Below are 24,365 nucleotides of genomic sequence, written 5' to 3'. Positions count from 1 at the left end.
AGACACTGAGAAGACGATTTCCAGAAATCAGACTAAAAATTTGAAACATTTATAGATATTATTTCAGTCATTATGTCTCCAAAAGATAAAATAAGTGGTGAATCTGCTGATCATACATACTGTACACTGCTATCACAGGAGTCAAACCTAAGACAAGTGAAGTGAATAACATTGATCAGCTTGCTTCAGTCCAATGTTCAGCTGGAAAATGTTGAGTTCTGGCATTCACGTGATGCGGCTTTGACAAGCATCCTCTCCGAGCAGGACAATACGACTGCAAAACTGCTCAACATTTGCATGCTTCCACCACTTCTGTTGCTGTTTTATTTTGAGTGTCAGGAGCAGAAAAGTTTAGTAATCCAAGAGGAAGGGGAAGTCTTGTGTGTAGCACTTAACTTTTCGAAATCAAATACAACTTACTCTTGTTATATCATCTTTTAAATTATGTTCAAAGGGGCTCTTGTAAGTTAAAAGAAATACTACGCTGAATGTGTCAAAAATACCTACACTTCACTATTACAGGTACAGCTCATTATTCTGAGTCTTATTGCAGCAAATTATGATCAAACTTCCCTTAACTTTAATGAAAGGATGTCTGGTGCCAGTGTGTGTCTTAATCAACTAAAACTGGGTTTGGAGTCGATGACAACAGACAAAAAAGACGTTTAGTGTATTAAAATTCCAGAAAATAGTGACAAGTCATTATAAAAATGTTATGTCATTCCAAAAGTTCAAAGACAAAGCAAACCAAAAGCGGAGAAAAGCAACCAACCCAAACAACATAAGCTGGAACTGACAAATGTTTGGAATTTTTCTTCTTTTTAAAGAATTAATCAAGCAGAAATGTTGAAAATTAACATTTGAATTAGTGAGCAATCCTTGTATTAACCAATTTCCCTGCTTTACATATTTGAATTCAAGGCTCGTCCTTATGCAGTGTAGAAGCATTTGTTGCCAGGAGTTGCTGCATCACTATCATAAGTCGGGTGTACAATATTTGAAAAAAGACATCAGCAACACGACAGAAGATGTTCTGATGAAAAGAACGACGGATGAAAACAGACGTGGAGACAAGTTGAAAGGCAGTCGGGTTGCATGAAATGACCCCAACACAGAAATAAACATAATTACAGTGGAGACAAAGACATGGACACAAAGATAATTACACAACCAATCACAAAGCCAGTCACAAAGTCTGTCGTAGCTTATCTTGTGTGCTTTGTCAGCCTCCCTCGGCGCTGTGCGTTTTACATCCTCCTCTGTACAAGCCGCTAAAAATCTACAGTATTCTTATTCCTCTCTCTCTCTCCTCCTTCTTCTTCTTGCCACCGTTTCCTTTCATCGCACCAGAGTTTCGAGTCGAGCGCTCTCCTCTCTCTGTGGACGCGATGCTCGACAAACTCAAACTCCTGCCAGACAAACCTTTGATTCCATGAGCGCCTGTCGTGTCTCACTCCGTCAGCTGCTACAAGTCACGAGGAAAGAGACTTATTACTTTGACCCCCTAAGTCTAATCTGGGAAATAAGTGTTCAAATTGCTGTAAAAATCACACAGAGACTCTGATTAATAATACAGCATGCTAAATCACCAGCTCTACTCTGGTATATGCTCATTAGAAAGCAGTTTCTTCTGTCAAAGATGGTTGATGAAAACTAGGAAATGTGAGCCCTTAGGTTGGTAACTCAGCCAAAAGGTGCAAAGGGGGGATTTCTAGCAGATTTATTAAAGTGCATTGTCTGTTTCTCTGCATCTGATGAAAGGAATCACAATAATAGCACTTCATCTCCGCTCCACTTTGCGCTTTTCTTCATTACACAAAAGAAGAGCTCCTTCTTCGACATTTCCATCCAGTAATCTTTCCTCAGCATCTCTTGCTCTTTGTTGCGTCCGTCTGCTCTACTCTCATTTCCTTTTCTGAGTTGCTCTTTGCTGGAGCCAGTCTGCGATCTCGCCGTGGCGGTAAATCTCCAGCCCTCTGACACGCTCTCTAATGCATCATGAGCGCTGCGGCGATTGCGTGTGTTTCTGTGTGGGCAGAGAGTAGCCTCATTAATTTATCCACACTGAAGCTGGCACTTAAATCTCCACGGCTATCTGCGGCTCATCAGAAGCAGTGTGTGGGTTTTAAACGCTCTAATGTGTCTACGTGACAAAAATGTGTTTTATTTGTGTTTGAATGACCGTTAAACTTGGGGTCCCTGTTGGCATCTAACAAGACCAAGTTTGATTTAAACTGTTTAACCTGGCTGACTTCATTGAGTGATAATTTAGCTAATGAAAATCCTCTTGTGTAGCCACAATAGAAGATAAAAACAGCTCCTCTCATAGACAACACGATGAAGTCTTAATGAGCTTTGAAGACCAGAAACGCTAAAAAATATGGAGCCAGAAACAGTTATGTCTCATCACTATGAGGATACTTGGAAAAGTTCTCGGCCTCGCTAGAAAATGTCACAAGAGAAAGATTGTTCTTGCGTTATTGTTCAATATATTCTTCCTTAAACTTCAATGTTGAAAGTTCACTATCCCTTAATGAAAGGTCACATCTTAAGACTTCAGATACTCCTTAACAGTACAAATGACGTCATGATTACTTGGAAAATGCCGAGAAACAAGCAGGATTTCAGTTTAGTAGACAGAAGTCAGACGGTGCCAGGTTGGGTGAGTAAGGTGCATATATCCGGTTACAGACTGTGTCTACTTTTCCAGGAATATTAGGTTTCTGGCACTTGTAGTTAACCTTTAATAATACAAATTTGCTGCAAGGTCATATTCATGGCAAACTTGAAGTACCTCTGGCTAATCTTCTGTTTTCGTTGCTGCTTTAAGTTACCAAATATGATCACTTCCCTGATGAAGGGCTAATTCTAACTTTTGTTTTAGGTTGGCAAGAATGTTTTTGAACTAGCAGCCAGTAGTTAGTACTATTGGTTTATTACGTTACTGCCTGTTTCTGGGAGTTTGCCATGAGTCGTCAACATTCGCGAACCTGCCAGAACATTTTTTTATAAATGTCTTTGCCGCAAATCAATCATAGGTTTGTCACAAATCCTTCATGAGCGCTTTGCTTTTAAATGGCAGCAAACATTTTCTATAATTATTGCCATATAGTGGTAGCTAGCTGTTAACGTGATGCTATTTGGCAGGTAGGCCATTTACCTTACTTCTGTGTGGCAGAATACGGACATTTGATGATTAGGATTAAATAGAGTACAGCTAAGGCAGATCGGAATGTTAATCATTTTGTTGACTAACGCTGTCATGCTGTCATTGTCGTTCAAAATAAGACAACATATGAATATACAAGTGGAAATATAGAAAATTATGTAGTCGCTGGGCCTTAAAAGTGGCGCAATAAATCTGCATTGTTTGTAATGGCCAGCAGGGGGAAGTAAGTCTGGTTGTAAAAATGTGTATAAGAAAATGATCCTACTCCTCACTGTTACCTCTGTAAGCTTTTTCTAGCAGAGTTTCTGGTCTCAGTTTTTGGTTTAAAGTTTTATTCAATAGAGTACAAAGTTAATTTTTGTCAATTTATGGTCCCTTGTGAGCAAAAGAAATGATAAAGCGGGACATCTTTTAGGGTGGGGCTACTTGGTGATTGACAGGCCACTATCATATGTCAAATCCATCATCGGCTCATGGTCCAATTCCAAACTCAAGGCTTGAAAATGGTAGTTCACAGACTAATAAGTGACATCTGAGTATTACAAAATACAATTGTTCAATCACAGGTGTCTGTCTCCTTGTGTCTGTTGCTGGAAGCTGCTGGCATTCAAAGCTGGGAGCAGAGCAAAGGCTGGAGGTTAAAGGTTAACGCATTGGAGGAGCGGTCACAAAGGTCACCTGGCTTTTGTGTTACTGTGTCTTCATGTGTGCAGGCCTGGAGCAGAAGAGCTGAAATCCAATTACCAAACAATATTACTGCTCCAATCAATAAAACCACCGGCTAGAAAATGCACAGTGGACCTTATCAGCTATAGGCAACGCTTCCAATCTCCCCCTAAAAATACGCTCACTTCATGAAATAATGAAAGCATCAAAGACATGTATAGGCTCACTATCACTTCTGCAATCTTGATAGAGGAATCAAATGTGAGTATCATGCTGCTGTGGAGTAAATCAGGTGGTATGATACACAACAGACAAGCTGAGAGTCAGTTACTCCTTTGTTTGACCATTTTTTAAGCAGCAGTCTCTATTTTTAAGCCGTACATCAGCATAACTAATCTCCACAGCTGATTTGCTTTGTTTGAGCCCATACTGACATAAAGCACAGAAAAAAATTTGCTTTCTTCCCATGTTTCATTTCATTCACTGCTAAAGAAGCTCATCATGTCAAAACAGGAGTAAAACATAATGAGTGATTCCTGCGTGCTGTTCCCACATCTGATGTATGATGACACTTTTAAGTTATCAGTGACAAGCGCACTGATCCAACTCGCCGTTTGGATTTGATTTGAGACGCCACGTTGACAGTTAGCAAAAACAAATGAGCAATAATCTATGACAGGCCGCAAATAAAGATAGATTATGTGTCTGACCGGCAGATGTTCTGCAGAGGTCTAATTGCATTTCATTGTAATAATTTCCTGATGCAACCACGGCTTTCGAGCAAAGATTTGGATTTTTTCACTGTCAAACAACAGACCAAGGTTTAAAGTGTTTTGATAGTTTCCCAGGGGAAGTCCTTCTTCATGACGTGCTGTGGTTGTGACTTTTTTTTTTTAGATTATAGTATAGAATGTTTCTGCGGCATGGAGCTGCGCAAAAATTCAAGCTGTATTCTACATGCACTGCAGCCCTAAAGTTTTCTAGACAATTCCTGGAGGGGCTGGATAGAGAAACGTGTATGTCCAAACATGTCTGAAGGGATGCATGGGTGAATAGATCATTGTCCAGAGAATTCAGAGAAAAACGAGTGGGCAGGTTGATGACATTTCTATCATGCAACTGGCATGAAACTGCGAGAAAACAAACATCAGATGGTGAAGACGGTCATTTACTCGAGGACACCAACGGAAATAGCTCCTAATTGGAGAGGCGATGGGATTTGGGAACTTCTCCTGATAAGGGCTGAGGCCAAAGTCATCGGAAAAATTCAAGGAATGACAAGAGAGACCAAATTACAAATCAGGTAGGTGACCACAATTTTAGGAAGTACTTTCTTGCATCATGTCCTGCACGCGCTGATCAGGCGCTATCATGTCTGGAACCACGACAGAAACCAAAGAAGTAACATGCAGCTGCAATCTGCATTCACATTCATAAAAGAAACTGGTTGACTTTACAAACAGCAAGTCATTTATAAACACATAAATCAGTATTGGTTAAATTCTGAGGAGGGAGCTCCATCAGTTTACTGTAAATAACCCACAATGTGCCACCCTGAGTCCCATGCTATAAAATACTTAGCAAAGTAAGGATGCGGTTCAAATGTTCTTCCATCCTTGCTTGGAATTACATGCAGTGATTTTATACATTTCGTAGAGCAGGTCAGCAGTCAGTGAGCGTGTGTTCTTGGCTCCTTTTCACCTTTTAGCACATCATCTTCATTAAAATCCCCAGAGTCCCGTAACGCTGGTAATATTACCCCCCTGTTGCTGCTGAGAGCGTCTCCAAGAAACCAAATCAAACATTCACAACCTGCTGTGTGCCAAACAACTGCACCTCCGACACTATTAAATACTGCAGTTAGCTTCATACGGCTAATGCAAGCAGTTATCTTTTGCATTTTAAACAAAAATAAACTTAAAGGTGACACATTTACTGCCAGATCATGATTTTTTTGAGGTGGGGTCATTCAAAACTGGAGCCAAGGGGAAAAAAGTTGAGAACTTTGATAGAAAAGTGGAACTGTGTGTACTGCAAAAATCAGTTTACAAACTAAAAAAATGTACATCTAAATTCCCTACTCCTCGTTTTGAAAAGCACCGCTGCATCACTTCGTGGCATTAATGACGTATGGTATGTTTCATAAATCTAACCAGAAAACAAACCAAAAAAGCCACCCAAGTTTACCTTCACCCTGTCCTCTGTCCCTCGGCAGTCCGGCTCAGAAATTACGGCCTGCAGCGGCGCTTATCATCCGCAAACAGCAGAACGAGCACAAAAGGCTCCAGTCTGCCTAATCTCTGGTCAAACACAAGCCGCAGCATCATCGCTGCTCAGGGCAATAAACTGCTGCTTTATGCCAGAGCTGTTCAGGGGGACACGCGTTAGGACTTTGCTAAACGGACCATAGAGATTTGCCAAAGCCTGTCTCCAGGGGAACCGTTGCCTGGGTTACCACAGCCAACAGGAAGAGAATTTCATTTCTGATTAGGTAACCTGTCAGGATACAGAAGAGGCTTTTATTCACGCTACTTAGGAAGTATAACCAGAAGCATCCCAGGTGAATACCTAATGAAGGGTTAGTTTTCTTGTGTTCAGATTAGCAAACAGTGGCTCATTGATGCTGCTTTCTCATGCACACATGGATCTAACTGGCATCAACCTGTCTTATCATTTGCTTCTTGACATTTGAAGAAGAAATAGACTCAAAAAAATAGCACCGTGCTTATGAAGATATCATGCTTACTGGAGTATTATTGAATCTGCTCAGGAAGGAAGGGAACAGAAATTGTGCAATGCATGAGGTTAGCTGTCATTTTTACATCCGTTCAAAGCATTTCCCACCCAATCCGGTTGCCATGGAATTTCTGTGGCGTGTATCAGTTCTGCTCTAATCTCCTCCTCCTCCCGCCTTCCTCTCCTTCCCCCTCTTCACACTGGCATCGGGCCAGTCTGACTGTCTGGCAGTTTCAGGCGTCCCAGCATCAATTACCTGAATCCGGCACTCACACATTCCCATGACGGCTCTAAAACCTCCACACATGCTTACAACATACGAGCCTCACTCGTATTTCCACACGCACAAAACCCTATCAAACACACACTCTCAGGATATTAGAGCGGACACAAAAACCTGCAGCAGGCTTTCTCTTTTCATGCGAACACGTGTGCATGTTCTCACAAAATGAGGACAGTGAATAATTAGACGGGATGAGAAAGTCTACACAGGCAGTCATTTCAATTATCTCCATTTCTCTGGCTGTCTGGATGCTGCTGCCTCTTGAAGGTTAAAGGCTCAGCTCCACCACAGTGTGCTGAGGGACTCAGTCATTCGGACCCAGTTTGCTGTTTGACGCCATACATCACATATTATGTCAATCAGGCAAATACTGTTTTGTAAAGCCTAAAAACACTCAACTGATGTTTCCTCGGGTCTTAAGAATGATGGATTTCCACATTCCAGCTACAGTTGGGATGTTAAAATCAACAATGGCAAGCGTCCAAGCCAACTCCATGCTATTTTACAGTCTCTTTACAGCTGCATTGTGATACGATGAACAGGCATGTTCGACTGAAGCAAGCCCCCTCCCTCACCTCCTCACTCCCCCAATCCTCCCAGGTATTTACCCGGGTCCAGTCTCCGTGGCAACAGGACCAAGCATTTAGACACTTGAAACTCTGGGTGTGTGTGCTGGTTTTCTGCTTCCCTCTGGAAACAAATGCAGGCACACTGTCCTTCTATAGCTTCCCTGAAAGGACATGACTCACAATAACCCAATATACAGTCAACGCCTACACATAAACGCAAGTGAACGAAATATGTTAAACGTAGAGGAACAAAAGAAGTGCACGTATATGACTCATACTTGTTTAGCACACTATACAATGCATGCCAATAGCTGCCTGCCAGCATGAACAGAAGCAGGGATGCAACTACTTCGACTCGTGATTGCAAATAATTTTTTTCAGAAATCAATTGAAAGTCTAGAATAAAGGAGAAAAGGTTCACAGTCACAAGTGCAAGGTAGCTTCTTCAAATGTCTTGTTCTGTTCGTCCAAACCACAAGAATATTCAGTTTAACCCTCTGAACACCAAAACCATGCTTTGAAGTGACAATTTTTCAAAGAGAGAACCTGAAAACAGAAAGAAATGTCAGATTTTCAACTTTCTAATGGTCCTTGAACTACACGCCTGGGAAGTGATGTGGAGTCGTAAAACTAAACCAAACCTATGCCCAACCGGAAACAACAAAAAAACAACAAAACAATGCATTCCTCACTGAAAATAAAAAGTTATGAGTGGCTCAACAGTTATATGACAAAAATCCAGGGACTTTTTAGCTTCACTGGGGTTGAACTGCAGGCTGTGTTTACATAGAGCACACAGAGCACAAGAATGGAAACAAATTAAAAATGTAAGCAGTAAATTAGCAGTAAAGGATGTGGAGTCACATGTTTTTCCAGTGTTGGTAACACATATAGACACTTGGAAATGTTTTGCATGTTGACAAAAGGCATTTTCATGAGTGATGGTTGCTGGAAATGCTCCTCTGTACCCCTATGGAGATATTCCATTAAAAATCAGCCGTTTACAGCTAGAATGGTCATTTACCACATTAACAACGTCTAGACTGTATTTATGAATCATTTAGTGCTATCTTAATTGAATAATACATTTGTTTTTTGTTTTTAATTTCCAAAAAAAGGACATTTCTAAGTGAGCCCAAACTTTTGAACAGTAGTGTAACCAACACCCCGATTCAGGGGGTTAGTATGAAAAAAAAAAAAAAAAACGAGAAAAGTGACAAATCTTCATATTGCAGAGTTTGAAAACAGTTTTATTTTTTTTGTATAAAAAGTACTTTAATGACTATTCAGTGATCAAAATTGCTGCGGACTCTTTTGTATTAATTAACTACTCAATCTCTAAACAGAAGCAAAGCACAGCATAGCCAGCGCAGACACAAACTGGCACACATACATATATAATGACAGTCTTTTTAAATAAATCCCTCTCTACCACTCTGCTGGAATAGTACAGAAGGTTATGTAATAAGTGCAGCGGCACAACACTCCAGAGGAAAAGGCCTTGAGAAACGTTTGGTCAACGTTACAGACTCCACAAAGAGAAGAAAATGACTTTCAATCAGTCCATCCATCTCATAAAACACAAATGAGTCCGTTTTTTAAATATTAGATAAAAAATGATCTATTGGTATTTATTTTTTTAACCACAGTTGCAGATCAAGATGAAAAAGATGACTCGGGTGAAGAACTACGACACCATAAAGTACAATATCACCGTTTTCCACCAAATGCTCCAGAGAACGTTTGAAACAAAGACACAAAGAAACATGAGGTCAACCAATGATCGGATCAAACATTTACACATTTTTTGATCATCTAAATCCAAATAAAATAAATGGATTTATATATTTGTGCTCATTTGGCTCTGCTGAAACCACTTCTCTCTATCTGTAGTCAGATTATGATCTCAAGCAGCGTCCCACATTCAGTTCTATCTAATCAGTAGCAGCTGATCAATAAATATTTATGAATTCAAAGATTAAAATTGGATGTATTAATTAAACATGGCTAAAGAATTAATAAAAGGCATTGTAGCACAGGTTTGTGTTAAAGTTTGTGTTATTTTACATTTTGACACCAGGATTTGCATTTTTAGTGTACATTAATATCAATACAAACATCGGTTATCAGTTTCCTTGATTACTAATGATTAGTGTCAATGTTGTGCCTGAGAAAAAAACAAAAACAGAACAGGGAAGACAAACATATTGGTCAACCCCTAGTGTGAAATACACAGGTGTAATTTGTATTTGGGAAGACACAACTGCTTTGCCTATTGGTATTTAAAGTTAAGAAATAGAAAACTGGTTCAAAGATGAGTTCGTTTAATGCGTTGTGTGATACTAATCATATGACGGTACCAAGTTTGGAGTATAAAACAAACCGTCTCGACAGAAATTATCAGGAGCTCTTGTGCTAAAACATGAACACCCGGAGACGGAGAAAGAAACAGGAGGTTGACACAAAGTTAGTGAGAAAAAAAACCAGCGAGGAGAGAGATGAGAGGAGCTAGGAGCCTCTCAGAAGCATTAGCGACTTAGAGGGAGACGGTGAGGGAGGCTGTACGAATTAGAGTCTTTCTTCTGTGGCGCCTCGAGGGAGGAATGATATATTCAATTTGGGTTAAAAGAATGCGTTTAGAAAGAAAACACTCCGATAGGCCCGGAGTGCATGCGAGACACGGATTGGAGGATTAAGGCCTTTTCTGTGTTTCTCTGCTGGATGGCAATTGAGAGATTGGAGAAGTGGAGCTTTTACTGAGGCAGATCAAGGCGACAAGCTGTCACTGAAAACTACAAACATGGCCACGAGGGCAGCTGACTGTCATTCAGTAAGGCTACTACTGAAACAACCGCTCTCTTCTTACCCTTTCAGTCACACCTTTCTGCCTCTCGGAGCTCTTCCTCTCAAACTTTCTACTAATCATTTCGCTGCTCTCCTCCCCTTTCATCTCTCTCTCTCTCTGGGGTGATGACTGATATTGAGGTGCCAGTTACATGGCCAGCGAGGGTAACATTAGCCTGCTTATGTAACAGGACACTACAAGCAGAGGAGAGCGAGGCACCGCAGGTTGTAGAGCCTCATATGTATGCATGGGTGTACGCCCACGGGTGTCATTTCACTTCGGTGCATTAGCAGAGACTAGAGGAGCATATAAGCACATTTAAAGCTTCCATTCCTGCAGGCAAATCAGAAAGCTAATGTTGCTTTTGCTTGACTTATCAAATAATTTCCCTTAAATAATTCAAAACAAGCACTAATGAGAGACGGCAAGTGAAACCAAAGCAAGAAAGATTTGTTAAAGTCTAAATATTACAAATCTACGCAAGTGTGGGGGGTAGAAAGGCAAGTTTTATATAGTATGACAGCTAAAAAGCAGGAAATATGACAATAAAAGATCCTTCAGCTGGATATAATGGATAACAGAGAAGCATTTCTGATGATGCAGCAGTTGATACATTTCACTGCGTACAACTGACTTGCTATATTGAAATTCAATTTCTAATGCACTAAAGTGATGCAGTAGAGGCTTTAAACCTCCTAAATCTCTAACAATGAGGACTGTAAACTGGAAGGGCATTTCCTCTTTTGAAGAAAGACTGATGAAAGAAATTCACAATGACATAAAGAAGCTATTGGAAGAGTCACGAGCGCAGAAGTAGCATCAGAACTTTGACTTGCTACAAATCGTGACTTGTCAAGCCTGTACTTACGAACCAAGACCCTGAATGAAAATCTGCCGCTGAACAAGTGAAGGGAAACATCACTATGGCTGCCTGAGAAACATAAAGGTTACCTTTCTTTGAGGGTTGTCAGTAAAAATACAAACAAGTGGGAAATAAATACAAATGAGTAAATTCATCTAAACGATTTTTGTTCATTTTCCCCAAAAATAATCAATGAATAAATTTCGGTTCATTTTATTTTTAAATTTTGAGCTTTATGAGTGTATTTAGCAGCCCAAGGGGAAAAAATATTGAAAAGCTCCTCTTTTTGCTGAAGAGATAACACATATACGGTGATGCTGCTGTTTCTGGTATAGTTTTCTCTTCAGGTTCTCGTGCAATTTGTCACTGCTGCTTCTATTAAAACTTTGAAATGAACAAACCACCTTTTAGTTTTATGATAATTTGAAATATTTTTATACTTTAGAAGCCTTTGGAAACATTAACAGACAACAAAATGGGACTCTGCTGCAACCAGCATTTACAGCAATTAGATCGTTTGTGAATAGAATCATTTTAGAAGCATTTTCATTTTCTTCGCATCTTCAATTATGCCAACTAATCGCTGCAACCCCACTTTCCTTTCTTGTTCTTTTTAAGGCTCACTGAAGACTTTGGGACTATTCTAATCTCAGCATAATCTAGTCAGTCTAGAATGACACAATGAGGCAGAAAACACTGAAGCAGCCTAAATCCAACTGCAGCAAATTCTCCAAGATGCTCACAACAAACTAGATGTTCAGTAAAATCTGTGCACAGCCAAATGCAGAATTGGCAGGGATTTGTATGAAGCTACCTGATAAATAAAAGCCATTCACTGGATTTCATTTGGAAGCATTCTTGCTTTACTTTTAGCGCCCGAAGCATTTCCATGAGCCCCGTACATCGGGAGATGAATGTGAGCGAAGGGGAAACACGGTGAAGGCACAGCAGGTTCTTGTACTCATTCAGACAAAGGCAGATTTCCCCGTGGAGCGTGGGCGTCCTCCAGCTCCACGGAAAGGACCTCCTTTGGTGTACAAAGTGACTGGGAGGGCAGAGCAGGTGGGGGGCGGGGCAGCTGTGGGTGGAAATGGTGCACAGCAGCACTGCACGGCTTCTCCAACACCAGACAGATGTGCAGCGAGCAGCCGCAGTCCCACATGCTTATTACATACCAAGGGCAGAGCAGGAGAGGAGCCTGCGCTAACATGACCTCATACAGAGCAGAATGCAGCACAAGGACGCAGGAATGGCATCCACCAACACTGTATTCACCTCCAGCACACATTTAGCTAGCAGTGCATGTTTTTCTACCAATTTCATCCTCACATACACAAACATTAAACTCCATATGTCCCAAAAAGAAGAAGCAGGCAGCAGTCGGGAGCACAAAGAGAGAGAGAAAAGAGAGCATGTGGAACTAAAGTGCAGGAACAAAGGAGTCATTTTTGTCATCATCCCTCTGAGGTGTATGACAATGAATCAAGCCTGTCTCATCACTCCATGAGTGTGTGTGTGAGATATGGGATGTGTAGCAAACTGAAAACAGTTCAACAAAACCCCCAAATGTCCTGCTGCCCTTGAATCCAAACTCTTCATTTCTGAAAAAACCTTCGGTGTAGCTTTACCAGCAAGTTAAAGCCAGATTCAGACAGAAATTCAACATAAACAGGAAGGTTAGTGTATGCAGTGCTGGATTAGCAGGTAGATGTAACACAGAAACTAACTTGGACGCAAATGATTAGTGACTCCATGATTACTTTGATCAATATAGAGATGAATTGTTTATCACGATTATTCATATTTATATTGTACATTTGAATTCTATGTTGTGCTACATTCCTGCGAAAGCACAAGTCTTTGTTTTTGCATTAAACTAAGGCTGGTTTTATTCATAGTGCATCTCTTAGAAGTGAAATATAAATTATATTCAACCAGAACTTTATAACTAAAATTAAATCATCAGAACATCTTTTACTTTCACATTGTGCAACATGGTGACACACTGCACAGGGCATCTGCTAGAGAACAGTGCTTCCAAAATACTTCCAGACAACAGATGATAATCAGCTTTGAGAAAAAAACTCTTCACGTTCTTGTATTTTGGACTGCAGTTGCAACATCCAGGAAACTTTTGCGCAGGGTATCGCTGCACAACAGCACAAAAGATCACGCCAAAACATCTCAATCATTCACTGATGGCTGGCCGATAGCTTGAGAAGCTCGATTTGATATGCAGCAGTCTTCTAAAAGCACGACACACATATTACATGTTAATATCACAAAATTTTTCATTCAAAACACTGTCCAACTATCTGTTTTCAGTACAACTATACTTCTATGTAGATGTGCATGCAACTCGCTTCTTTATATTTTCTATAGAAGCTAATGAATCCTGATCTCATCGTCTTTAACATTCTAAAACAGTTCAAAAGATGTAACTCAAGCTCGCTGTCTTTTCACTGAATTTCCACCTACCTAATTCCACCTTATTTACAAGTTGCTGCCGGTTAAAGTGCTTTATGTGTGTCACAATAATACAAACACGCACTTAAACTTCAGCAGGGCTCCGAAGCAAGAAAACAGCCACACATTGAAGCACGAAGGTAACAAACAAGATGCACAAACACACAGGGGAGCAGAGTCGAGTGGAGGAGGAGGAGGAGAGAGGAGGACACAACAGCTTCAGAGTATTTTTAGCCTCTTTTCTCCACACGAGGCTGGAGGTAAAACACAGATCTCGCCTCGGATTCGTCGCGGTTGTGTTTTGTGTGATGCAGAATTAGATCACCAAATATCAGCAGCAGAGGAAGAGCAAATTTATTGTTCCGCTCGCAGACTTTGTTTGCACTTTCGGTCAGCTTTAACATATTCGGCCTTTTATGACCAAACCTGCTCCCACGGCTCAGTAAGAGACGGATGGAGGCTGTCGAATGAGCACAGCGAGCCTCAGAAGAGAGCTTCATGAAAACACAGACGAAAAACTAGCAGCTATTTAGTTTGTCACATTTGGTATTTGACTTTTTAAGGGCTCAGAAAACACTTTATGTACTAACACTACTATAGTACTGCCAGACTCTCAGCCCACAGTCCAGTAAGTCACTTTTTTTTAAAAATCTAATGCTAATATGACACCTAAATGTTGCTACTTTGCCAAAGCAATAGTATTTCGCACTTATTTTAACAAATACAGGCAAATTTTTGAGCAAAACTGCTTATTTTATACTCAAAAAACTGGCAAAACCTCTCAGATGCATCCGTTTTTAATCCTGTTTAATCATGCAACGTCTTCTTCTCAGCAAAACAGATCAAATGTTTCTGCTTTTTCAGTTATAGTTCAAGTGTTTCTGCAGTGTATTTGTTGTGCAGCTTGCAGGCATCAGTTCACCCAATTGTTTGCTCAAGTGGGCAAATAAGCCAAAAAGCACATCTAGTGTACAGTGCAGACGATGAAAATGAATCAAGAATATGCTGAAAATAGAGCGGTGACCTCAAGAGCAGAAATCAAATTAAAGCTTGAGTTTCCCAACGGTTCTAAGCTCTCCTCTGCAGAGCCACAAATGCAACTATTCCCCCGTGGACGCTGCTCGCTTCTCTAATCTGCCCGAATGATGGAGAGAAGAAGGAAGAAGAAGGTGGTGCATGCACGCCTTGGACTTTCTACATTTGCTGTATGTGTGGCCCTGTATCTGTATGTGTGTGTGTTTGCTGAGATTAACCGTGTATGTTTTTGTTTATGTGAATTTGTCCTCTGGATTACTCAGCCACAGTCAGCACTGTTGTTGTAATGAGTGTTCACATCAGCACGCTGCTCGAGCAAACAGCGTCAGCAGCATGTGTGCACTCGTAGATGAGGCTCACTGGGTGGTAAACGGAGCAGCAGAGTGTCCCCAGACGACAGAGGATGCTATCTGTCACATTACACAGTCTGTCAAAGAACCTGCAAACACACAAAAACTGAACAATCACAAAGGAAAAGCCATTTAAAGCTGACATCCCACGATATATTTCTCTGTTGTTCAGGTAAGTTGACTGCTAATCACCTGGAGAGGTCACTCATTCTTTTTCTGCCACTACATCCCAAAGGTCAATATATATAATTGTCAGACTTTTTGTAACATAGCTGATATTTTTGCTGTTTTCAGGCCTAAAACCAACATGGCCGCCTATAGCCAAACACCGCATGGCATTTTTACAAAAAGATTCTTCTAAATATCATACATACGACAGAGTGAAATTGAAAGTTATTTATAAAGATATTGTAGTAAACTTGTTGACATGCCATAAATCCACTCTTGACTCACACACTACTTTATATGAAATAACTCAGAAAGCCTTGGAGTCTTGCCAGTCTTTTCTTCAGGAGGAAATGACATCATGTGGAGCAGGTCATGTGATCTGGAATTAACACACTTCCTTAAGAGGTTTGGCAAAAAAGAAATATCTGTCATGATTATCTCAACTTAATAAAAAGAAAACAATCAAAACAACTTTTGAATAAGCTCATTTTATTATTGTTTAGCTAATTAGAAGGGGGCTGTTATTAAACCCAGAGAAAACCCACGCATGCACAGGGAGAAAAATGCAAACTCCATGCAGAAAGATCCCAGGAACTTGAAGCTGTGAGGTGACAGTGCTAACCACCGATCCACTGTGCAGCCCCACACTGCAGATGTAATAGTATATTTTACTTTATATACACATTAATTTCCTCTGTGTATTCCTGATTATTGCAAATAAATACTCTAAATTCATCACACAGACTATATGTTTACACTGTTTATTGTGTGTTTTCTCATGAGCAACACCCATGTGGTTAAACTCCACAGCAGCCAGTAAAATAAACCCTCACCAGACAGATACAATGAGTCATAAGATGTACTGTGTCTGAGTTAATGCTACTCCTACACACACACAAACAAACAATCAGACACACAAAAAGCACAACCCACAAAAACAGATTTCTGTGTCTGCTCTCTGGCTGCTGAAATGTTTCAACGGGGATGAATACTGTAACGTTTCCTGAAGCCTTCACACCTTTCTGTCTTTGTAAAGTTTTACAATCAAGCGTGGAATTGCATCTGTGTTTTGCACATTGTTTGACTTTAGACACCTTTATCATGAGCCACAAAGTCACTAAATCGAACTGACTGAGGTGACCTCCATTGATCTTTAAATTAGGCAGAATCAACAGCCAGCAGGGACACAAAACACAGACTCTATCTCTGCTAAATGTCATGAGGGAAAACCAAAAAACAACGAGTTATGCGATAAGGAAATTACTTGTGAATCTAAACAACATATGCTTCTTATTGACTGATCCCTCAGCATGCTATATGTGCTCCTTCCACCTCCTGTCTGCCAACAAATGCAACCTTCACACAACACGACAGGAGCCTCGTCCTGCTGACAATAAGCAGAAACAGATCCGAACCAGGCTACTGTTGGGATATCTGTGGGATACAAAGGCCAGCGCCCCTTAGCCTCACACACAATCACACTGCAGCCTCCCAGTCAGGCAGTGTGTGTGTGTGTGTGTGCAGGATCTGGGTCAGACACCTCTTTAAGCACAATGACTTGTGTGTGTGTGTGTGTGTGTGTGTGTGTGTGTTTGTGTGGGTGTGTGTGTGATCACAACTGTCAGACAGGCTCTTCAAACATCCATAAAGGGAAGCTCCAGTTCAACTGTGTGCATGGAAACAATTAACCCAAATTAGTGACAGGACTGCAAGGACATGCTGTGTTTATTCTCGGGGTTTTGTGAGCAACACTGCCGTCTCAAAGTGCTACAAAGAGAAACTGTGCACACAACAGTTTCCACTACAGCAGGAAAAAAAGCACAAAAAATCATCAGGATAGGTCTTTGTAGACAGAAAACAGTTTCAAAATGGATCTATTAACTGAAAAAAATAGGTAATAAGTTGCTCTGATAAGATAAAGTCTTGCTAATCTGATTAAGTATCCCCTTGTTTCCTTGTGAATTCTCACACACAAACAGTACAGTACTTCTGTGCACTTGCTACTGAGAGAAAGAAACACACAGTTCAAGCCACTTTTACACATTAAACACACTATTTCTAACTAAAATGCAGCCCTAGATGAGTAATTTTGTTAAGTTTTAACATTTAAAGCTCATCTTTATGCAACACTTTGCAAAGAAGTTTTATTTAGAAGTGTAAAAATGTATGAAAAGAAAAAACACTCAATATTAAATCAACTGGCTTCTGTCACAGTCGAGTGTCACCAAGAAATGTGTAGCGGTTATATTGGTCCACAGCGCAGCACATTGTTTAACACACACAACAAAAAAAGGGCTGTAAAATTGTGACATGCCTTCGGTCTATTTGTGGGGTGGGACTGGTCACCATAGCAAACTAGAAAACAGCCAGAGCGTTGTGGTTCCTATTTTCACGGGTGTATTTTAATCCAAACTGTGATGTTTTCCTAAACCTTACCGAGCAGTTTTGGTGCCTGAACTGAAATAAGTGTTTGTAGTGTAAAAATAGCAAAAAGCAACTGAAAAAGCAACAGAAAATGGAAAGCAAACAGTGACGGAAAGTGTAAAATTAGATGAAGAAACCCACATGGAACTGAAAACTCCAGTCTCCTGCATGACAGGCCTGTTTGGTTTAGGTCATCACCACATTTTTAACCTCTTGAGGTGGACCTTTCTTCACATGTAAACTGAAATAAAGTCACCAGTCACATGACACAACAGAAAACAACAGACAAAAAAGTGTGCTGTATTCTAAAGCTTCACATTGCTATATCGGTTATATTACCAAATGATTATTACTATTCCATTAAGCAGCACTTTAAGGTTGCAGCACACTGACGTAGAGCCGCTTCTCAAGATGCTTTATGTAGTGTTAAAGGCACTATGGAGGATGTTTTTGTTGTTTAATTTGTCTGATTCACATAAAATGAATATACTGACCTTTAGTGGACTTGTATGTATGGTCTCTAAAAGAATAAAAAATTAAAAAAAATAACTGTGGACATGGCAGGACCTGAAAAACATCAGCCAATCAAAGCGCTCGGACCGAGGCGTTTGGTTTGCTCCCTTTCCTGTCAATCAAAAATCTTCCGGCTCAGGCCTAGTTACGTAGATTACGTACGCCTTGGACTTACGTGTTTTCTGTATGTGCTGCTTTGGTATAGCTTCGTAGTTAGCTGGCGACTTGTTTTGCTCATCTTTTTTTACATAATGGCAGATAAAGATCCAGGGGGACCCAGCCGTAAAAGAAAGGCATTTTTTGAGGTCAGAGAAAATAAAAAGACGACTGGATCGCGAGAATGCAAAAACAAAAGTGATTATTGGCGAGTCATTTGGGCAATAAATGGACCTAAAGACAGAAGTCTTGGTTGCTAAATTCCTTCTGGACAGGTAAAATGTATTATTGATTATACTGCGGCTGTAGGCAACTTCACGAGTCCTACGCAAGTTTCTGGAGGGGGTCGTTTCTTCGTAAATGTTAAGAGGGGGGAGGTTAGAGGGGGGTGAGGGAGAGGTTGTATGTGCGCATGCTATGTTCAAAGTCGTAGGAAATTAAATCTCCTCTAATGCCTTTAAGGTACTTGTCCACTAGATCTGGCAATTTCCCTCATGCCATTCATCGTCTCTGTGAAATGCGCCGTGTTGCATGCTGGTGCGGTTGCGGTGCGTTTTGAGCTCCGATCCCATGCGTCTCCCGAGAGCTCATTTGCATAAATTAGACTTGACTTCTACTTTATGAAAAGTCGATGTGCCATGCAGAGATCCGACACATCGCCAAACGTTCGTCAAACATCTAAACTAGGCGTCGGCGAACTAAAAACGAGACAGATTCAGCTCCTGCACAGGTTATTTCTTGCCTCAAATGCTGTCAGAAATGCATTCGCTGAACTGTTTTCGTAATAAAAGAGAAAGTTTTGCGACCCAGCCGCCATGTTGGTCCAGCTTGATATCCAGGAGCAAACAGCTTGTCCAATCAGTGGCAGGATAGTTGGCAAAGAAGGTCGGCAGGAGCTGAACACGTTAAGCACACGCCCACCAAGCGGGAGATTTTCAGATGTGGCGCCTTTACAGGAGGGAAAAATGCATCTAGTGGACACGTAGCATCACTGTTTATTTATAGATGTCAGATGAATGCACTGCAGTAAAAGCATGAAAGGGCACAAAACAGGATATTAAAGCTGCATTAAAGCACAACTCTTGAACAAACAAAGCAGATGAGCCTTATTATGAAAACATTATCGCTCTTACAACCACTTAATGGCAGCAAAACTGGAAAATAAAGAGACGTAGGCCAACTGGGACACACAAAGTGACACTGTGTTGACAGAGCGTTTGGTGAAACAGTCGGATGATCTCAGTCTCTTCAGCAGCAGCGGCCAAAGTAAGTAACCTTTTAGCACGGAGTTGTGAGCCCTTGGCCATGAGCCTGAGGCAATACTGAGTCAACCGGTGGTTGACGGACGGATGGACGGAGAGAGAGAAAGAGGGAAACCATTATCCATTGAGACGTGAGACAAAGGAGGACGGGGCCTCGCCACACTCGAGTGAGAATGAATAATAGCTCCCCAAAAGACAGGACAAGACCCCAGAGTGACCCACTTCTTTTAACTGTTAGTGGAGCAGCGATACTCCAAGTGCACACCGAAATGATCAGCAAGTCACCCAGAACTGTGTGAGGCCGTAGGTGTGAGGAGGAAGTGTGAGCAGAGACAGGGAGGGTCGTGGGAAAGCAGCATGTGCTTCAGTTCATCTTCGCCTCTTTGTGTCTCCGTCAGCGCTGTCTTTTTCCTCGTCTATCCCTCTAATCGCTGCAGCAAACGATCTGCAGACACAACTGATGACTATTTACTGCTTTTAGGTGACCTGCTATCGGTTATTTGAACTAATAAGATGAAACATCAACCCAGAGAAGTTCAAAATGTCATATTTGAGAAGCTGGAACAAGGAAATGTTTTGCATTTTAGTCAAAAGGAATCAAAACGGAGACAGTATAGTTTGTCACTCGCAATAAAGTTTGGCATTAAAAAGGAAAACTTTGGAACTGAAATATCTGTGATTAAAAAAAAACATTAATGGAACTGAAGAAAAATCAACTCTGAAAAAAAGTTTCACTGGAAAAAAATAGATATTCAGAATTATTTAATTTTATTTAGATTTTTTTTGTATTTTAATGTGATTGTGAATGACAATTTTCATGTTTTTACCTTCATGTCTGTGTTTTAATAATATTTTTTATTTACTGTCAATTTCTTTTTGGAATGTTGGTATTTTTTCTGTTTTCATTTACAGTTTCAGTGTCTGTTTTGGAGTGAAATTAGATAGAATAGAACAGGGTGAAACACCGAGTTGTAAAAACAGGTCAATATATTGTAGCGATCCTCTGTGATGAATGAGTGAGACTTTATCTGGTTCTCTGGTCGTTTATTGAACCTTTACAGGGGTTACTGTGGGCCATAGAAAACGACAAAATAACTAGAAAAACCCCATAAATTAGGTCCAGAATTAGCCGCCATTCCCAGTTCTCTCTACTGCTGACTCTCAGCCAATCAGAGATGAGCTAGCTAAAAATGGCACGTTCACTGACATTAGGTAAATCTGGAACTGAACAATAAACATTGAACCCTCTACATCAACAACAATATCAATCTGTGACAACATTCTGTTATCTTCTTGTAAAATGATTCAAACATGCATAAAAGTCGTTGGTATTCACGACTTTTCCAAAGAACTGATCATATTGTGACACACTTAACATCGTCGTTCACATTTTCGACTTAAGGTGAAAATCGATTTACGTCACACTGTAAGAACTGAACTCTGACTTATGTCAAGGACCTCCTGTACTGTCTGTATTTTGGCTCCATATTTGTTAGAAATCATTCTCAGGACGAGTAAACACAGAACCTTTCTCACACCTTTCAGCCGACTTCAGCCTTTTCGCTTTTCTGTCTCCTCAGCAACATTTTCTGTTTATCTCTACGCCCGGAGAGCCACCTGAGAGCCACGCTACCCAGGAGAAAACGCCGGCGTGGAGAAATAATAAACAGGTATGGCAAGGTGAGAGCGCCATCTCTAATTGAAGCCATCAATAACTCGGCACACAGGTCTCTGAGCCGTATCAGGGAGGCTGACAAGCTGTCTGAGGTACACAAATTCTTTTTTCAATCAGTAAACCAACACACACAGTTCCATCCTCTCTGAAGCTCTACAGTCTACAGTGTTGTCCACTGTTTGAGAACAACGCTTTAAAAAAAATCCAATAATATTCTGGCAACTGTGTCAACAAAAGAATTGCAGAAAATAACAGGAAATAATCTCCAAAAAAGAAGTTATTTTTCCAGAATTAAAAATGAAAAAAACACATTTTTTGACCTAAACGTCACATGAGATAGATGGTATATATAAAATGATTTTTAAAAATGCATTTTTGACAGATTACTAGTGTTTATTACACACTGATAACACAATAATTCAACTGTTTTTGTCAAAACCCACTGCAATTATATTAAATATCCCACATTTAACAAACATGTAAAATTACAGAACCTCTCTATGCAACAGTCACAGATTTTGAGTAATTCAATAAGTTTTTAAAGTTTTAAACTTGAATTAAACTGTTTCATCATTTAAATAAAAAAGGAAATATCTTTTAAATGACAATAAATGTGCAAAATTTTGACTTTTAATCCTTTTCATATAAAAATAAATGAGAAATTTTTGTGGTTATTTATTATTTTATATTAAACATGTAAATGCAGGTTATATTTTGTAATTTTAATTAAATTTTTGTGTATTTCAAAAAATCTGAAAACTGTAAAATAAAGCAAAAAAAAAATTATCTAATTTAAGTTTCTTTCACATTAAGTCTACATCTTCACACTTCTTAAACGCATATCCATCTTGATTTAATGTTCACATATTCTTGGTACTTTATCGGCTGTTTGATCTATTTTTAACATGATCTCTTCTTGACCTAAACGTCGATATTCAAACATAAAAGCGCTGATTAACCTGAACGTGTATCATTTTATCAGAAAACACAGCAGCGTTTTAAACAGGACAAGTCACGCTTTAATCATGAGGAGGAATATGAAAAGGCCCACCAATGCACTTCAACAGATGCGACTCGGATCCAAATTAGTACCTGCATCACCCAGATTGTGTCTTTAACAGCCATATGGGGCCCAGGCTTGTTTAGTTTGACTCACCAAATGGCACATGTTTAAAATATGCTTTAACAGGCTTTGCCTCCAGAGCAAAATTAATTGTGCTTATGTTGGGCTGTTCCAGTCTGAAAATACTTCACAGCACTTGTTCTCGTGGCGGTCACTCTTGTGGTCGCAAACCTTTTACGGCCCTTTTCTTCATTACTCATCCGATGAGTTTATTTAAAAATCCGATTTGCCCTCTTTTTCCTCTCGCTCCCCGCCTCGAAATGACACGAGCAGATTGAAAATAGCTTCATTCTCATTTCAGCAAACATGAAGCCACACACACACCAAGAGATGAGATGTCCCACCCCTGCTGTCCCTTCAGTCAAACGTTCCACTTAAGAGCCGTGAATCAGCCTCACAGAGACGAGTGACGCTGACATCAGTGTCAGAATATAGCCTCACTGCCAACGTACGAACTAAAAGGCATGAATAGAAGCATCTCTGCTGCTGTCCAGCCTTTACCATAAACACAATGATAACAAACACCAATGCATGCACACACACACACACGTTTGTACTTCTATCTTAGTGAGGACATCCATAAGCGTAATGCATTTTCTAGAGCCTTACCCTAACCTTAACTATCACAACTGATTGCCTAAACTTAATCCTTACCCTAACCCTAACCAAACCTCAATTCATACCTGTTCTCTAAAAACGAGTCTTCACCCTCAAACATGGCTGTTTCCAAGTGAGGACCGGCCAAAATGTCCTCACTTTGTAAAAATGTCCTCACTTTGATAATTAAATGCAGAAAATGGCCCTCACATTGTAGCAAGTACAAGAACACACACACACACAGTATATATATATATATATATATATATATATATATATATATATATATGCCATATGGGTCAATATATAATTGCAGGACTTTTTGTAACATAGATGAGATTTTTGCTGTTTTCAGGCCTAAAATCAACCAAACACCACATGGCACACTACATTAAATTGGGACGGTTATTTAGTTGACATTTTAGACATATCCAGTCATGCTTTACAAATAAGTGATTGCTTCAATAATAAATAATTACAAAATCTGTAAAGACATGATCACAATGAACATAAAAAAAATGTGACTTTTTAGACAACAGATGAGGTATTACCTCCATGAAAGTCTTTAAATCCACAGAATGTTATAAAATACATGTTTTGTGTTCCATTGCTGTTCACTTTAATAGGCTTTGGGATATGAGACATCATTTTTATCTGAAGTCACCACAAGATGCTAAAATAAACAAAAAAATATATAATTTAATCAGCAGAGTGGCTGTGCAGTTTTTCCTCAACCTGAGTCTTACTTTCGGAATCAGAAAGGTTTTAGTGCTAAGCAGATTTTCACATACAAGGGATTTGACTTGGTAAACAGTTGGGTCAAAGGGATCTACTCATGAGGTTTGCACATTTTCATAGAAAACCAACATTTTCCTTTGATATTGCTCGGCAGTGAATTATCGTGCACCTCTGTGGGTTCAACTCAGAGATTTAGCACATTTCAGCTCAGTGTTTTTGCTTTGACAGCTTGTAATTTAAAGGTTTTGGTTCACTCTCACTGCTCTCTGTGTTGTTTTCAGCCACACCCAGTAACAAGATTTTCAACTTGAAAACCCTCACTTTACCTTACCTGCTCAGCAAATGCAGTAGCTGGTAAAAACAACACAGCATTAAGCAGCTAAAAAGATTTCCTGCAAGAACGTTACAACAAAACCATATAGAGAGTGAATGTTGGACTGTCAGGTGGCCAGAAGTTAGAATGTGTTGGTATTTCCTCATATTTTCTTGAAAATTAGTTCTCTGCCCAATTAACATTGCTTTTAACAACCTGTACTTGTTATGTTCACTCAAATGTTGCCCTGCATTCACTCTAAAATGAGTTAAAAATAAGTCTGAGCAGTGAAAAGGTCCTTTCTGTTTTGCAGAGAGAACAGAGATAATGGCTTTTTACTGGCAGGAAGCGTTTTCTCCTCAAGAGGTCTGGCCTTGGGACTAAAAAAGACATCAGACAGTCAATATCCATATAT

General features: G+C 40.0%; 1 protein-coding gene across 2 annotated transcripts in view; it reads right to left on the bottom strand.

Moving 5' to 3' along the window:
* bcr (BCR activator of RhoGEF and GTPase) overlaps positions 1-24,365 on the bottom strand; it is a 101,869-nt gene that overhangs the window by 53,058 nt on the left and 24,446 nt on the right. The window contains exon 1 of one of the 2 annotated variants that reach the window (XM_051938791.1): positions 6,023-6,150. The exons of the other annotated variant lie outside the window; for it this stretch is intronic. The gene's annotated coding sequence lies outside the window, so the exon portion shown is untranslated. Of the gene's footprint in view, positions 1-6,022; positions 6,151-24,365 lie in introns of those variants that run through there. 2 annotated transcript variants of the gene reach the window in all.

Source organism: Acanthochromis polyacanthus, chromosome 18, assembly GCF_021347895.1.
Source record: "Acanthochromis polyacanthus isolate Apoly-LR-REF ecotype Palm Island chromosome 18, KAUST_Apoly_ChrSc, whole genome shotgun sequence".
Classification (NCBI taxonomy): domain Eukaryota; kingdom Metazoa; phylum Chordata; class Actinopteri; family Pomacentridae; genus Acanthochromis; species Acanthochromis polyacanthus.
The sequence above is the reverse complement of the archived record's forward strand: the minus strand, read 5'-3'. Positions and strand labels throughout refer to the sequence as shown.